The sequence below is a fragment of the Spermophilus citellus genome (assembly GCF_964194105.1).
Source record: "Spermophilus citellus genome assembly, chromosome: 5".
NCBI classification, from domain to species: domain Eukaryota; kingdom Metazoa; phylum Chordata; class Mammalia; order Rodentia; family Sciuridae; genus Spermophilus; species Spermophilus citellus.
The window spans coordinates 72,658,349-72,675,793 of record NC_138186.1 but is presented as its reverse complement, the minus strand read 5'-3'; the positions used below and the strand labels follow the sequence as shown (position 1 = coordinate 72,675,793).

The following is a 17,445-nucleotide window of genomic DNA, read 5'->3' as shown; positions in this document are numbered from 1 at the left end:
CTGTTCCTTCTCTCTAGTGGATAATATCTGCAGTGGGCTGCAGGAAATACAACCTCTTGATAAATAATCACATCTGTATGTCCCTCTGTAAAAACAGGACAAACTCTAGGCATCAGTAGGCACCTGGGGATTCTCAGGCTACTATATGGAAAGGAAACTCAAAAATAAAATGTTTTAAATTCTCAGAAAATATGATAGGGCTGAAAGAAGTCTATGTGCATGATTAAAGAATTATAACCTTCCCTTCCTTGTCTTTTGATCGTGCCTATCTTTTTGTCACCAGCAAGGAGGAGTTCTATGCAGGATTAGAAGCAACAGGCTCAGTGGTAGCAGGCTTTAGAGGTGGCAAGCAGCAAAGACAGCAAGTGACTGGGAAATCTGCATCCAGTAAATTATTTTTGACTGAACAAATAGGAAAACATATTGAGGATAATGGGTGGTATCCCCCCCAACACACATGCACACCCTGCCAGAGAAGGTATTTACAAACAACTCCAAGATGCTGGAATAGAACTGAAGGTATCAGCATAAACTCATAATTCTACTATACCTGTGTGCATATATTCTCATTCTCTCTCTCTCTCTCTCTCTCTCTCTCTCTCTCTCTCTCTCTCTCTCTCTCTCCCCCTCCCTCCCTCCCTCTCTCTCCACACACACACAATATATTTCCTAACTCTGTTCCTGAACCTCAGATTTGTCAAAATGAAGGTATATTCTAGAATCCTCCTAAATCACTTCTACCTCTCACAAACCATTATGACATTAGATTGTTGGCAAACAGAAAGATATCTGCTTTTCTTCAATCTGCCCACTGCTATCCCTCCCCACCCAAAAAAGAATACAACTTTAGAAAGACATATATGTAACAATTAGATATTAGATATTTGATGAGAAAGCAGCATATCAATTATATCTGTCCCACATCACAAAGTAGCATATTATAAATGTTCACTCTCCAGATGTTAGTACTTGAAAAAACTGTCACCTTAACAAATAATTTTGCTTAATGCTAGAAAGACAACATAAACATTGCTTTCAAAAGGGGGTGCAGGGAACTATTATTAATAAAAATATACTATCCTAGGTGATTTCACTTTCATTTCACAAAAAAAGAGATGAAATTTTAAATATTTAAAAACCAGAATATATACATGTGGAGAGGAGCCAAGCAAAAGCAATTAGAATTGTGAAATATTAATTTTAGCTTTTGCTTCTTTTACCCTTGACAAATACATCAATCAAAATGTTAACCTTTCTGCTAAAACTAATATACAAAATGCCCTTGTAATATGAGTGTTTATCTACAAACTCTTTTGCAGCTTTTTTACAATTTTGCTACTCCCACAAGAAACAGAAACAAATTTAGAAGTAGACACCAGAAGACTCTAATTCCTACTTTACTCAACCCTTTACTTTACTCTTAGAAAATATATATTTAAGTAGCTGCTTACTGTCCATCTAGACAGAATTATGTACAGCCACCACCCCAAACATTATCAATAAATATACCCTGATAGGTTGTCTGAGTCACACCAAAATTCTAAATATATGAATAATACAATCAAAATCCTATTTAAATTAACTTTAGATAACACTTCCAAGTCAAGTCATTACACCAATGACAAAACCAAAATGATACCACCAGATTAAATGCTGCAGCAACAACAGACTTGGTACTACATATACTGTTTCCTTCTTGGGGGAAAAAAATGTTTCCCAAACACGATTCTCTGCCCCTGTAGGCCCTTAAACCATGCTATTTTGCATGGTTATTTATCTTTTTAGCATCTTCATCACAGATCACTTGCTCTTGTCAATTCCTACAGTACTTATTCCCATTAATCTTTCCCTGTGTTGTGAGTTCTTAAAAACACAAAAATAAAATTCAGTCTCTTCAGCTAGGTCTTGAGCCCTTCAACAATAGGAAGTGTATTATCTTTTTTGTAGTTTAAGTACCTCGCACAGAGTTAGCAAAATACTAGGCTCACAGTAAATATTAAAAAAGGATTACAGTTTTCTAAGTGCTATTCTTCACAATCATGCATGCATTAAAGAGGCCACAGTGATTCAGAAGTAAGAAACATGAATTTTAGTTCCATTCTTCCTGGAATTAGTCTAATAAGTCACTTCTCTAGAACTCAGGTTCTCCATACATAGAAAGAAATGACTTCTAAAGTCCTTCCAGTTCTAAAAAGTCTACAATTCTATATCACAGAGTAAGTAGCTTATTTAGCACTATTAGTGAAACTACATGGCCATTTTCCATACTTTTATATTCATAAGTTGTTATGTCTCACAAATGAATCAAAACACAAAATAACTAACTAACTGTATCATGGTTCTACCAAGAGTCCACTGCACTTAGTTGTGAGATAAACATAGGCCATGTGACCTGAATTCAACAAAGGTAAGCTTTTACATTGGTTTTTGGAGAAGCACCTACATTATAGACCAGGAGAAAAAGGAAAGTTGTTTGTACAGAAATAATACAAAATATGCATGATTTTTTTTATATATAAAACAGTGCCAAAATAAAAGTCACTAGTCTAATCTATCCTCAAACCTAATCTTTTCCTTTTATTTTCTTGTTTGTAAAAGCATCATGTCCTTTTTCTTTTTAATTTTCTTGTTTATATCAGGAAAAAAAAAATATCTGAAACTTGAAAATATGGAAACTAGCTAGGCATGTCATTCTAGTATTATATGGGGAAGCAAAGGGCCCTCACTACAAGCACAACTACCCATGCAACTCACTATTTATTAATTGAAGTCCCATACTTTGTGAAGCCATTTGCTAACTTAGAGATTATTAGCTAATTGAGGTGTATATAATTTCTGCCTGATGGAACAGACAACCATAAAAAGCAACAGTTCTGTTAGGCATTGACCAATCTTGTTAACCCAGAATACATTTCTTTGTTACAATGCATATGTATGCCTAAATTCTGAAATGTTCATTGAATCAGTTATAACATCTTACTGATCTTTTTTTTTTAAGAGAGAGAGAGAGAGATTTTTTTAATATTTATTTTTTAGTTTTCAGTGGACACAACATCTTTATTTTATTTTACGTGGTGCTGAGGATCGAACCCAGCTTGATCGAACCCACTTGCCAGGCAAGTGCGCTACCACTTGAGCCTCATCCCCAGCCCCTTACTGATCTCTTGATTACTTAAATAAGTAAATAAAATCTTTGACACATGATTTTACCTTTCTGAAAATTACCAATTAACACTTATACAAGCAAAAACCAAGCCTATACAGAATAATGGTCTATTTATGCAACCAGTTCGTAAAGTGTTTAGTTCAAATAAAACTATTTGCATATCTCATGTGCTATTGCCTTGCTTAGAATATTTTCAGTGTGAAAAACAAAATAAGAAACTTTAATGTACTGGTTCATTTCTTCCCACTGAGTTTATTACAAATGCTAGGGGGGAAAAGTGTTGACCATTAAGTCTGGAGAGTGAACAACTCATAGACGAGAGAGCTGCACAGCTCTGGTAGCTGGCTGGGGATTCTCTTTAAATTATGTTTGAGAATGAAAGATGCAGAGAGATATGGAAAAAAACATACAAATATAGGAATTGATGGGCACAGGACCTAGTGAGCACAATATTACTGACTCTTAATAAATGGCAATGCACTCAGCTTCAGCAAACAATAATAGTAACCTGTAATTCTGGTAGCTTTCACACAGATGCTAGGCCAGAGATGCAGATATTTCTTGATGCTGATTTGAGGGGTCCTGATGCTATTTATGTCAAATCAACAGGATATCTTTTCTGAAATATTTATTTTGCACAGGGGCATTATTTAAATTTTGCTTTAAATGACAAATAGAAAGGTCTTACTATAAGATTTTTCTGCAAGAATTTCTATAGGGAAAAGATTTAGACAGTGAGCTTCACAGAAAATGAACAAACAAGGCTACTGGGAAGCAATTTAATTTGGTCAACAAATACAGTTAAGGTAAAACCTTGTTAGTTTGATGGAATCAGTCAAAGTGCTGCCAGTCAAAAGTCAAAGGTATATCCTCAATATCAGGAGAGTTCATGAAGACTGGTTTAGTCAGAACTAGATATCCTAAAACCCAGACAAAACTCTTGAGTCAAGGGCACAGAGCAACGTATTCATGTGTATGCTTCAAAGGAAATCAGCAGTCTACAAGCAAGTACAATCACTTTTTCAAGAGGAGAAAGTAAGAGCCTAAACCAAGAACCTATCTCTAATTCCTTTTCTTACATTTTTTTTTTAGATCCTGTTTATAGGATCCTTGTTTGTGAGTGTAGATTTAGAAGGTTCTCCTAAAGATTAAATATAATTTGAGCTAGGAAGAACATAATGAAGTTACTTACAATGCAATTGTGATTATTTCTACAAGATGGGAATTTTCTTATTGGAGCTTTTCAGTATTTTCTAAAATTTCCAAAAGGAAAATATATAAATCTAGTCATCAGAAACAAGTACATATATAATTTATAATGTTTTATATATTTCATATTTAATTTATATTGTAAATTAAAATTTATATATTTTAAAATAAGTAGTAACTACTCCAAAGTCTTCCATTTTTAAAACAATTTAGGAAATCAGTCTGAATTTTGAATTATCTAGCTATTAGCTTTAAAAAAATAATAATAAATCTTTAACAAATTCTGAATGCCAGTTCCAAAATTTAATGCATAAAAACCCAAATTTTGGCATTTGCTCTAAGCATATTTTACATAATCCAAAATAAAACATAAAGTGACAGAATTTACATACATTTTCAAAAGAAAAAAAAAGAGTACCTATATTCAACATTCATGGCAACCTAACTCTCAACCTACGACAAACGTAGTAAATCAATTTGGACTACTGGCCAAGATGGACAGAATTTTGACAAATAACAAGGTTTGCCTAATTAAAACTCAATTAATGAGATGAACATCATTATCCTAAGAATATGTATGAAGACACAAATGGTGTGAATATACTTTGTATACAAACAGAGACATGAAAAATTGTGCTCTATATGTGTAATATGAATTGTAATGCATTCTACTGTCATATATAACAAGGTAGAATAAAAATAAATTAATTAATTTTTTTAAAACCTCAATTAAATAAAAAAGAAAAAATGTTATTTTTCAATACAATATTGCCAATTCCATAAAAAGACAAAAATATGAAGCCTTTAATCACAAATCCAAGGCCAAAGTGGCCAGAGAGCCCTCTTTTTTTTTTTTTAATAATTAAGAGTCTGACCTAAACAACATAATAAAGTCAAATTATGACTTGTGAACTCCCCCAAAAATCTAATAGTGACTAAATGATTTCTGTCCTGAAATACAGTGTTTCCTTAAAAAGCTCAAAAGTGAACTGCATAGCTCATGAATTTAAAAAATAAAACAAGAAAGCCAGGGACCACCCTCTCTCAGAGATAGTATTAGTATCATTTTTGCCCACATAAATGAACTCTGTCTTTTAAACAGACTCCATAAAACCCTCCAAGTTTTAGAAGCTGATCATTTTTAACTACATAGCTAAATGTATTCCCTTTCCTTTAGTACCTGAAGTAATATACCTTCTATATACCAATATCCAGATTTAGGATGATTTCTAAAATATCTTAATTTTAAAATACACTCACATTCATTGCTCTGCTAATTTCAGAGACTGTCTCCACTTTATTGTAGTTGTAAGAGCCAGTAAAATACTTCCTATGTTATTTTTAGCAACAGTTTTCTTTCTCTTCCCTCTTCATTCAGTCTCTAAGATGGAGTATTTGAACCCAGCCCCAAACAATAACCCTTCCTTGAAGTCATTTTTTGTTTTAAAAACAGTTTGTAAAGCTAAGCATTTCTGCAAGAAAAACTCATCACTGATATAGTATTAAAAAGTGAATCTTGTATTCTTCAGGGTTTTGAAAAGAACCAGAGAGTGAATCATATATTTGAGAAAAATAATGGAATTTGACTGATTGTTTTAAACCAAAAATATTTCAATATTGAAATATTTTAAAATTTAAAACTGACTTTTTAGCCAATTTTTTAAATGCTGTTATGAAAAATTAAAATCCCTTTTTTAATGACCAATAATACCATTTAAGTGAGAAGACGAATCAAGGGAAGAATGTACTTAAAAAAATCTTTCCCAATATTCAATCCCCAGCACTAAAAACAAAACAAAAAAAAAAAAAACAAAAAACCTCCTAAGGATATTTGTTAGTTGCTAATGTATAAAATCATTTTTGCTCATCTACTTTATTTCATAAAATTCTATATTGAAAATAAAATTTGGGCCTTATCCCTCCCCCTCCACCACCAAAATTCGCATGTCTGTCACTTTACCACTTGTACATCTGTCATTATATCTCTGTGCATCTGTTATTGTACCTCTGAGCTAGGCAAAAGGTTTCTAGGAGAAAAAGCTTGAGCAAGAACACATAGAGTCAACCAGGTAAAAAAAGAATTTTTAAAACAACCAAGAATAAGTGAATAAAGGTAGGGGGAAATAATGATAGCACCCCCAAGCCTTACCTCTAAGCAAAAAAAAAAAAAAAAAGTCAACCTTTATAAGGTGGTGTATAGTTATTTTTTATTATCAGTACAACAATGAGAAATACAGAATTTTATAGTAATTCAAAGTCAATTCACAAAATAATGTGTTTTTATTAACTACACTTACCCATGAATCTCAAAGGACTTGTGAGATCAGATCAAATTAAATTAAATTATTTAGGGGGAAATACAAATTTTTATTCTTTCATTCAAGTTCTTGGTCAATGGCAAAATATATCTACTTATAACAACTACAGAAAGAATTAAACTTTTGCATGAAGTGTACCAACCAGAAATATATTTCATTACAGGTTCTTACACATGAACATTCAAGCTTAATGCACAACTCCAAGGCCCCAAGGGCTATGTAAGCAGCATCTAATCTAAGTCAAGTCAGCCTGTATTTCACTCATGAACATTCCCCAGTGGTCAGTACTGCCAATGGGAGACCAACTCATTATTGCTTTTAAGGTTTTTGACTCTAAAAATAGTTGAAAACCATATTTTCTGAAGATAAATGATCAAACATTTAAATAGGAATTTTTCTCTCTAATGATTAATGATATCTGCAGTTCACAAAGGGTGACAATTGACAAATCACATTATGTTGTGCAAGACGCTTAGGCACCTTATAAGGATTTATAAGATATGGTGTGGATTGTTCACACCCTTACTCATTCAAGTCCTCTTCAACCAAAATAAAGCTGTCCCCGTGGTTTTTAAAAATCACAACCCAGTCAATACCACTGTTGGCAAACTCAGCAAAAGCCCTGAGATCTAATATTAGCCTCTTTATTCTAACACAATGAGAGAGTGAATCCAAAGAAGAGATAAACAGAAAAAAAAGATGAAGACAGAGACAGATGAAGATGAAGATGAAGATGAAGATGAAGATGAAGACAGAGAAGGAGATAGGAGAATATGTATTTAAAACACACAAGCTAAATTTAGGACTAATTTCATTAATGAAAAGAAAATAGAATAATTTTGTTAGCATCTGAATGAAATTTGCCAAATGCTGACAAGGAGAATCAACCAGCAGCTTCAAAGGATTCTAAATTTAAAATGAACAGTCACTGTACACAAAAGTATAGCCCATTGATACTCTAAACGAATAAATGCCCTTTAAAATGCTCAAACTACTTCTGCACAAATCAGAATGGAGCTCTTTCCTCCACCTTCAGTAGTTACTGAATAAAATCTGTTTGCACCACTTTAACTAATGTCTGGCAGTGCTTATCTTTAGCAGTAGATGCCCTTAATGTGGCAATAAATAAGAAGGTATGTTTGAAATGAAGATAGGAGGCAAAGTTCAGCCATCTAAATTATACCAGCTCATCAAGTGCTAGAAGGAAGGGAGCTGAGGCTCAATAAACTTCTTCGGTCCCTGTATTAGTTTCCAAGATAGATAAAAATGGGCACATTCAGGGTGGTATGGTCATAGATAGTTCTTGTATTAGGATTCTTAGGAGCAAAAGCCCCCATATCAATCATACTTTTACAGTGTTTCTTTTTTTTATTAGTTTTTAGTTGTAGATAGATTCAATATCTTTATTTATTTATTTTTAAGTGGTGCTGAGGATTGAACCGAGTACCTCACACATGTGAGGCAAGCGCTCTACCACTGAGCTATAGCCCCAGCCCTATAGTATTTCTTCACTAGTTGATTTCTTCTTAGTTTTAAAAGTTCTTTTGGATTTTCCAGACTGCTTTTATTATTGTTTGTTTGTTGGTGATGAGAATCAAACCCAGGGTCTAGTACATGCTAAGTACATTCTACCACTGAGCAGCACCACCAGCCCCTGTCATTTATTTTTAATAGGTTGAGTTCAGTGTAAGTAAGGTTTAGGATGGGAGTTAAAAGAGGCAGAATAATCCAAGCAAGAGATGAGAATCCCTGGGAGAGGACAGCAAAGAAAGATGGAGGGACAGTCATACAGCTTAGACATCCTATCTCTCCTGAATGGTCTCACTCCATAGTAAATATTAAATATTGACAAATTCTGTGATGCTGACAGAAATCTATTTACTATCAAGAGTTTCCATCTCCTCCACAATCGGGCCACTTACCAAAGATTACTGAAAAAATCAGAGAATTCAATGGTTTGCATTCCAAATCATTAATTATTTCCCATACCTGGTTCTTAGATTTCAGTGTGCCCACGATCACTTAGGCTCCATCCCCAGAAATTTTTGATTCAGAACAGTCAGAACACAGACTCAGGTGTCTGATATATTAAATACACCACACTTTCAGAAATCAACACTGGTGGAGAAAGACAGGAGGTAGGCAATGGAAAGAAAAAAATTAAGGAATCAAAGAAACACATGTTTCAATTAATTGTTCCTCACTAATTAAAACTAATTATATTATATGGGTAATCACCATATTACTTCACGAATGTAGCTTCTTGATTGGTTTTCAATTCTGATATCTCATATGAGCAGCACTACTTATAGGTTATTGCTATTACATAAAAACCTAGAGTTGCAGGGCAAATTCTTGTGATATTTTCTTTTACTTTCATTCAAGTACATCGCTTTCAATAACAGAGACTGCCGTCTTGTGACTTGAGGAGCTTCAATAAAGTATGAAAAAAGCAAACCATACTGACAGTAACATATATCAAGCATTTACAGTAAGCAAGGCACCAGACTGAGTGCTTTACATGTATTAACAACTCTATGAAGCAAGTCTTATACATTTTACAGATAAGAAAACCAGGACACAGAGAAGTTAACTTATTTGCCCACATCAATTAGTAAGTAGAGAAAGCAGATTCAAACCCATCTCTCTAGACACGCCACATAATAGACCCCCGTAAGCTTCAAGTAGGCCAATTTGCTATAGACTGTGAAGCAAATGAAATGAAATATGAAAAGAGGGGAAGTGGTAGAGCACTTCCCCAACATGTGCAAGGCCCTGGGTCAATCCCCAGCACCACAAAAAGAGAGAGAAAGGAAAAAGAGAAGACATGGTCCTAAACACCTACGTAGAGTGTCTAGTCTATTCTTGTCTTGTCTATGAGGTTTTCTATAGACACACATTGGCCACCTTTATACAACCATCAAAATTTCTGACCGCTTTTATTTAACCACTAAAACTTCTGGCAGATGGTTCAAGAATGCATGTAATTTTAAGTTAAAGTAAAACTCATTTGATAAGTTCTGCTTCATATTCAGAGAATCAATTGCCCTGAACAGAATCCCAAAATTTGACAACACATAGGTCTTGCTCCCTTTAGCACAGAGCAATAGTTTGACATTTTTAGCCAGGAAAGTGTTCTAGTCTTTCAATAATTTAGAGCAGAACAAAGATTTATATACATTTTTCATGCCACCATTTAATATGGGATCAGCAGTCCAATAGTAAATATTTTGGGATGTGAAGGTCACAGAGTCTCTATCATAACTATTTAACTCTGCCATAACTATTTAACTATTTAACATGTAACAAATAGACATGATTGTTTTCCAATAAAACTTTATTTACAAAATAAACAGTTAGCTTTATTTAGCCTGTGGGATTTCAGTCTATGTGCCAACTCCAGATTTAGCAGGCATGGTAGAAGAATTTAGGAAAAGCTGTATCAGTTGTATTGTTAACTAAAATTCCTAACTACTTTTATTACATATTTCTGTTTAAGTTACAATGTGGTATGAAGTATTCTTTGTGCATTCTGCTAACACTGCTAAACTACAGCAAAATTATAGTTTTTCAAATCAGGTAACAAATATCTGATTGCTTGCTATGTATACAACAAAGGCCTACTTAGTTCTTCAAAGTTCTACAGGAATTTTAAAAGAGCATAACCAAGAAGACTGAAAATATTGTTATATGCACCTGTGAATTACCAAAATTCTTTTCTAGACTAATTGTAACTGTCATGCATAAGAAAAAACTGGAAATTTTTACTTTAATGTCATTATGACACTATTTATGAAAATTTTAAATTTCTTTAATTTTAATTGACATTTTTTACACACTTCTGGGGTATTGCGTGGCATTTCAATAAATATATACAGTGTGTAATGATCGATTCAAGGTAATTAGCACATCCATCACATCAACCATTTATCATTTCTTTGTGTTGGGAACATTCAAAATCCTTCCTACTAGCTATTTTGAAATGTATAATTACTTGTTGTCAACCATGCTTTTCCTTCAATATAGAGTCTATAGACTCAGCCTCAATGTAGTATCTTTAGAATTCTCATTTTTACCAGCTACTTACCACTTAACTCATAGAATACTATAAGCAAATTTATATAAAGGGGTAGAAATTAGTTTATCTATTACCTTTCATGAGTAACATCCATGCATTTTAACAGCCTGTGGCAAAATGGATACCTCATTCAAACACTGGTTTTTCTTAACACATATATGTTACAGAATATTCGAGGTCGTTGCTCCTATGCAAATGCTCCTATGTACCCGCTAACCATCTTCTCTCCATCCTCCTTCCTTCACACTCTTACTGTAAAAAGCCTCTGGTAACCACTATTCTACTCTTACTTCTAGGAGATTAACTTTTTAGCTTAGACATGTGAGAATATGCTTTATTTGACTTTCTATGACTGATTTATTTCACATAACATAATGTCCTCCATGTTGCTGCAAATAACAGAATTTCACTCCTGTGACTATATAACATATCATTGTGGGTGTATGTTTGTGTGTATTGCAGTTTCTTTTTTACTGGTGCATTACAGGTATAAATAATAGTGGGATTCATATGTATCACATTTTCTTTATCAATTCATCCATTGGTGGACATTTGGGTTGTTGCCATGTCTTAGGAATAGTGCTACAATTGACACCAGAGTGCAGATGTCTCTTCAACATACTTTGGATATGTATATCCACAGGTGGAACTGACGGGTCAAATGGAAGTTCCATTTCTAGTTTTTTCAGGACCCTCCATACTATTTTCCATACTGGTTACACTAATTTACATTCTTACCAATAGCATTAGAGAGTCCTCCTTTCTTATTTACACACACACATACATATACATACACACATATATATGTATGTATACATGTATGTATATGTGTGTGGGGGTGTTATGTGCATAGTTCTTGGTATTTTAACAGATAAATCATAAGTTTTGAAATTTTCTTACTTTGCCAGTATAACTAGATCTAAACTAATTTCTTTCTCAAAAGCAATTATATATAATCTATATCACCCCCAAATTTTTCTCATTTTAAAGTCCATTTTATCCAACAGTTGATAAATATATAATCTTATTCCCTCCCCTTTTCACAGTAAAAGAATTTTCAAATGCCAGTATTTTATTCATCTTACTTGTGCAAGGGCTAAGGTGGTAATAACACATCACTTGGAATTGACTACATTTCTATTAAGGAAAAAAATAAAAGTTTTAGGTATCTTACAATTCCCATAGAACATCCAAATACTGAAATGGTCTAAGAAGATTGTTTCAGTCTTGCTGCATTTCAGCTACAGTTACTACGCATTTCTATGAAGTCTAAAATACATATAAATAAAACATGCACATACATACAAGATGTATGTAAGTTGAGCATCCCTCATCGGAAAATCCAAAATATTCTGAAATCTGAAACTTTTTTAGTATCATGTCAGTGCTCAAAAGTTTTAGAGCATTTCAGATTTCAGATTTTCAAATTAGGGACGCTCAACCAGCAAATATTTCAAAATCCAAAAAATTATGAAATCTGAAACATTTCAAGATCCAAGAACTTCAGATAAGAAATACTCTCTTCTTTAAGAAATCTTAACTTATAAGAATGAAAGAAACGATGTTACATTCATTCATGAGTAAAGAAAGAGAGATAAGCACAGTGACATTTTCAAAGCTACATCTGGGCCACAATACCAGCATATATTTAGCAGCTCCTCTGTGAAAGTATCATTAGGTGCATGATGACTAACAATTGCTAGATTTATCTCTCAAAAATAAACAGCACAAATTGTCTTTAAAAGCATGTTGAGACAATCTAGTTCACTGAAGATGAAACAGCCAAGTGTCAACTGGTCTTTAGGAAGCATATTTAACAAAACTGAGGTCGTTCATGGTTTTATACAAAGTGAGGATGGATGGTTTGGTTATATGGCACCTGAGAAAAGTTAACACTCGTCTGAGTTTTGCTCTCCATGGTGTCACTGATTACAAAGCCCCAAGAACAGCACTTCACAGGTTTCTATGTGGACACATTTAAAAAGATATGATGGAATAGATGTCAAATCCAAACAACAACAATAAAAAACGAAAACAATTGAATGAGGACTGCCTGTGTGTGTGTGTGTGTCCACATTGTTCTTAAAATTCTTTCTAAAATTGCCATCTACAAATTCACACACAGTTACAAAAGGTATGTTAAAAGTGGTCTGATATGAAATGATGATAGATCTTTAAGATATGCAAAATCTTTTCTATTTTGGTTTTTTTGCAACCAGTCTTATTAAAACTAAGATAAAATTATTTAAAGAAAATGCCTGAAGTCAGCAAAGGATATAGTTAAAAATTACTCATTTATCAAATAATCTACCAAACCTACAGTAAGGGAATTAATTATATGTATTACTTAAAGTCCTTTGGCTTCATTTGTTTCTATCAGCCGTAGCTGTTCACTATTTGAGATTCTCTTATACAAAGCTAACATTTCATATAAACTGCTTTCTGTTTCCATTACTTATCTATAGACTCAGCCATCAATGTAGTATCTTTATTTTTTTTTAATTTATTTATTCTATTTTTATATAGGACAGCAGAATGCAATTCAATTCATATTATACAAATAGAGCACAGTTTTTCATGTCTCTGGTTGTACACAAAGTAGAGTCACACCATTCGTGTTTTCATACATGTACTTAGGGTAATGATGTGCATCTCATTCCACCGTCCCATCTTTCCCTCCCTTCCCCTCCCTCTCCTTTGCCCTATCTAAAGTTCATCTATTCTTCCCATGCTCTATGCCCTCCCCCACCACCCTGCCCCTATCCCCATTATATCAGTGAAGACATTTGTGTTTGTTTTTTTGGGGGGGGATTGGCTTACTTCACTTAGCATTATATTCTTTCTAATGGTCACCCCTCTATTTTCCTGTCATCCCCTCTCTTCCTGTTTTTTTTTTTCCCCTTTCATTTCCACAAGTGAAAAAACACACAATACCTTTCTGAGTCTGACTTATTTTGCTCAAAATTACGGTCTCCAGTTCCATCTATTTTCCTGAAAATGATGTAATTTCATTCTTCTTTATTATGAATAAAGCTCCATTGTGTGTGTATATATATATATGCATTCATCTGTTTGACAGACACCAACAGACATATCTTGGCTATTGTAAATTCTGCTGTGAAAAACATAGATAGATAGGTAGATTTTACACCGATTTTAATTATCTTGGATATTTATTGGTATAGAAGATCATATGGTAATTCTGGTTTTTGCTTTCTCAGGAACCTCCTTATTGATTTTCACAGTGGCTATATTAATTTATATTCCCACCAACAGTACATAAGGGCTCCTTCCCCTCCATTCTCTACATCTTTGCCAGCATATGTTCTTTGTATTCTTTTTTTTATATTTTTTTAGTTGTCAATGTACCTTTATTTATTTACATGTGGTGCTGAGAATCAAACCCGGTGCCTCACACATGCTAGGCAAGCAGTCTACCATTGAGCTACAACCCCAGACCTCTACTTTGTATTCGTGATGACTGTAAAGGCTTTATTTCTAAACAGCCACATTATGAAGAACTGAATGCTAGAAATTCAACAAATAGATGGGGATGGGGGTCACAATTCAGTCCATAACAGTGATGAAAACTCTCTCTTTGGCCAAGGTTGAGTAGGATTCCCCCAAGTCACCTTCTTGACAAGGTCCCAATCTTGGGCTCTGTCCTGGGCCCACTAAGTCCACTTTATCAAAAATCCTGTGCTAAATCAGTTCATGAAAAATCTCCCACCCTCAGCATCTTAGCACCATGAACTGCCTGTAACATGAATCCTGTTGAGTTGGTCTAGATAGAGTTCCCCCAGTGCTGATGTTTTCTCTTAGCAATATTCCATCCACTTGACCACACATTCACCCTGCCCCTTGGCTATAAATCTTCTTCACTTGTACTGGTTAGATTCAGAGTTGAGACTGATCTCTCCTACTACCCCAGTGTAGTAGTAGCTCTGAATAAAGTCTGCCTTATTGCCTTTGGAAAGTGACTGAATATTTTTTTTCTTTAACAACAGTATGATTCCTTTTATTCAGTATACTTGATATGACAAAATTACAGTGATGAAAACAGATTAGTGATTGCTAAGGTTGAAAAGAGGGTATTAGTATGAAGGAATAGCATAGGCAAACTTCTTTTAGGTAATAGAAAATTCTATATCCTGATTGTGGGGGCGGTTACAAGTACTGCTGCATATGGTAAAATTTCATAGCATGTATACAAACATACAAAGCATACATGTAAAAATGGGTGAAATCTGGATAAAGCAATAGTTAACAATGGCACTAAGGTTATGTAAGATGCTATTGAGTAAAGATGAATAAGTGGTACAATGGAAACTTTCTGTACAATTTTTTGCAATTTCTATGTGAGCCTAAATTCATTTCCAAATAAAAAGTCAGAAAAAATGTCTTCATACTTCACAGAATCTGGGGGGGAAGCCTAAAGAAACATATTTAGAGACTATGCTGCCAGGCACAGTTCCCTCCTTCCACCCACCTACCAAAATAAGACAATTATAATATTAGGATGTCTCCAAACAGGCATATACTTATGGGTACACAATATCTATATATATGCTGCTAAAAGGTTGAGAAAACCTGAATAGGCAGACATAGTAGAAAGTAGCTCAGAAGCAACATTTTAGGCAAAGATTATCAACAGCTTTACTATTTCTTTCTTCGAAGTAGCATTACATGAGGATTTAAATAATTGACCTTAAAATACAGAAGTCTCAATTTAAAAAGCAATTTCACATTAATTGTTAATTTTATTCTCCCTAGATTTAATTTTGGAAATAATGAAGTAAGATGGAAGGGAAAAGTAACAACAACTTTACATTTTGATACTGACTTATGCTCAATTTTTTTAGAGAATTGCCTCAAAAATGATTATACTTCAGCAATAAGTCAATGACAGACTGAACACATTTCTTGTATGTTTAACAAAAATTTTTAAAGCTACTTTCCAGGGTATAAATAAACCTTAGATTTTTAAAAGAAAAAAAATTCTAAATACCTAAAATTAAGCTACATGCCTATTATAATCCTTATTTTTAAAAGTTCATTTTTAATCTAACTTCTCTCCTATCTAAATGTAACCACAGGATTCCTAGAGTCCCCTTAGGAAATAATCACTATCTGAGTTTTCCATCCAAATTTAAATTAATTTGAAACAGCTTGAAACTTTCAGTTAATCTTTGAAGTTTCATCTATAAGAATAAGGTTCAAATTTATAGTATTCTTATTTCAAGAAAAAGCAGCATTAATATACTAAACCATAAGTAAAGGGTCCAGGAATTTTGACTTCTGAACTGACTGATTTTCTACAATCTCATTAAGTCTTCCTAATAGGTCACTTAATTCATCGTCCTTAACATGTTCATACAGTATAGCTAACTCTCCTTTATAAATAAGCCATAAACCCCCAAAAAATTACGATTGTGATACAAACAACAGTGATATAAATTCACTATTCAATGAGGATGAGAACTAAGTAAAATGGTTAAAATACAATTCTGGAAAACTTTCTAGCTTAGAATACAATCGGGCTAACAAAATCTCATTAAATACTTAGAAAATTTGGAAAGTAAGAAAACTTAGAACATAAAAACTAAGACTGAAAGAATCTTGGAGGAACCTAGACAAACTGCTTTTACTATTTATGCCAGTTTGATACAGAAGTCCTTCCATTTTTAGATAATTTACTTCCAGCCCAGGAGAACTCTGGCAGGCAGCTATTTTCAGACAAGCAGAACAGGCATAGGCCACATTTTCAGTCAAGTTTACCAGTATATTCTAGGTCACAAACACAAGGCAGAAATTCACTGCTTTTTAAGGTATTAGATATAAAAATGAAGTAGGATTGTATTATGGGTTTGGATTTAACAAAAACCTAGTCATTTTTTAAGAAATCGTTCGTATCAAAAATTCCAAAAATTATACACATTTCTACATTAGCCCTGTAGGAGAAAACTTAGACTTTTTATAAAAAATCAGAATGTTGCTAGGTGTGGTGGCGCATGCCTATAATCCCAGCGGCTAGGGAGGCTAGGCCAGGAGAATCATGAGTTCAAAGCCAGCCTCAGCAAAAGTGAGGCAATAAGCAACTCAGTAAGACCATGTTTCTAAATAAAATACAAAATAAGGCTGGGGATGTGGCTCAGTGATAGAGTGCCTGAGTTCAATCAATGGTACCAAAAATAAATAAATAAATAAAAGCAGAATGTTTTTACCTATTCTCCTACTGATAGATATTTGGGCTGCTTCTGGTTTGGGGTTACTATGAATAAAGCTATAATGAGCCAGGCATGGTGACACACTCCAACAATCCCAGCAGCTTGGGAGGCTGAGACAGGAGAATCACAAGTTCAAAGCCAGCCTCAGCAACTACGAGGCACTAAGCAACTCAGTGACACCCTGTCTCTAGATAAAATACAAAATAAGGCTGGAGATGTGGCTCAGTTGTCGAGTACCCAAGTTCAATCCCTGGTACAAAAAAAAAAAGCTACTAAGAATTTTGATGAATGATACTAGGAATAGATATGTTTTCATTTGTTTTGGATAAATATCTAGGAATAGGACTACTACACATACGGTAAGTATATGTTAAACTTTATAAGAAAATGTCAAGTTATTTTGCAAAATGGCTGCACAATTCTACACATCCAGCAACAATCCATGAG

General features: G+C 33.8%; 1 protein-coding gene across 4 annotated transcripts in view; it reads right to left on the bottom strand.

Moving 5' to 3' along the window:
• Positions 1-17,445, bottom strand: part of PRIM2 (DNA primase subunit 2) — a 321,229-nt gene that overhangs the window by 162,481 nt on the left and 141,303 nt on the right. The window lies entirely within an intron of this gene.